Source organism: Meleagris gallopavo, chromosome 7 (genome assembly GCF_905368555.1).
Source record: "Meleagris gallopavo chromosome 7, MGAL_WU_HG_1.1, whole genome shotgun sequence".
Lineage (NCBI taxonomy): Eukaryota > Metazoa > Chordata > Aves > Galliformes > Phasianidae > Meleagris > Meleagris gallopavo.
The window spans coordinates 29,237,355-29,238,667 of record NC_139410.1 but is presented as its reverse complement, the minus strand read 5'-3'; positions in this window follow the sequence as shown (position 1 = coordinate 29,238,667).

Sequence of the window (1,313 nt, the reverse complement as noted above, 5' to 3'; positions counted from 1 at the left end):
TGTTTGTGTCAGACTTGTTAATGTCATTACATGGGAAGTTGTGAGCATGGGTTCCTACGTATCTGCTACAGTTTTCGAAGAGTAAGATTGGCTTGTAAGGTAGAAATTATGTGCATTGTATAAACTGAAGTGTGAACTTGCTAGAATGGCAGTTTATATGTTCATCTGGACAGCGCTTACCTTATATAAATCTAACATCTTCTCCATCGTTAGGTTTGTTCATATACTTCATTCTGTAACGTTGTTTTTTTTTTTTCTTTTCCATTTCCTTTCAATGGTGGCATACAGGAGACAGTTCTGCCTTTGAAATCTCTGGTTTTTCTGCAAGAAAATACCATGTAGATAAAAAGTGAAGTGAAAACAGTATCTCTCTCATTCTTTCTAGGAAGAAAGTTTCATATACTGAGTGAAATTACTTGCAATTTCTGTTGATATTTGATAGAAAAATCTACTTTAGACACTCACAGATATAGTTAAGATTATTTACACAGAAGACCACAAGAGGGAGATGTATTGGTTTCTTCTCTTGAACTGAAAATATTGCTCAAGATTTTTTTTTTTTTTAACAGAGCTTTCAGTTATGTCAAAACATGATAAAAGAGGCTCCAAAATAAAAGTGAATATGGAAAGCTCTTTTTACAGTAAATATTACAAAAATTCACATGCTGGATTTGAATAGAACCTTGGTGCAAGCAACAAAGCTAAATAATTGTATTCACAAAACGATTATTAACCTTTCCTGATCAGTGATGCAGTTCTTGTATACGTAGCATTGAGGGTTTCAGATAATGGCTTTTTGAGTCACAACTGCTGACTAATTTGTGTGGTAAGGCCTACAGGCAAATATATGTAAAATAAAGAGATTAATATAAGTTCTTTTCCAGTGATCCTCTGGTTCTGCAAGTGTATCATGCCTTAATGACTGGAATTCCACTGCAATCATTAGACTTGCAATTCCTGAAGATAACAACTATTTTTCCACTGAAATCAGGTGTTGAAAATTCACTGTGAGGAATCATTCATGCTACATAGATGCACACATAGAGTCCTCTTAAATATGGGTAAGACTGCCTGATAATGTTGACTGGCAGGAAAGGGGACTAGCTGCCCGGGTCTGGTGCTTTTGGGGGCCCTGTGTTTTTGTGGTTGAACTTTTGGAAAATGATATGACTAACAAACGTACCACCTGGTTTGTTGTGTGGCCATCTCCCTCCAGAGCTGAAGAGGTGGGTATCCTGTGTGATTTGAAGTAAATGGCTCAAGAGTGGTACATGTGTTTTAGTTTTCAATACATAAACTTTATTTTCCTGCTC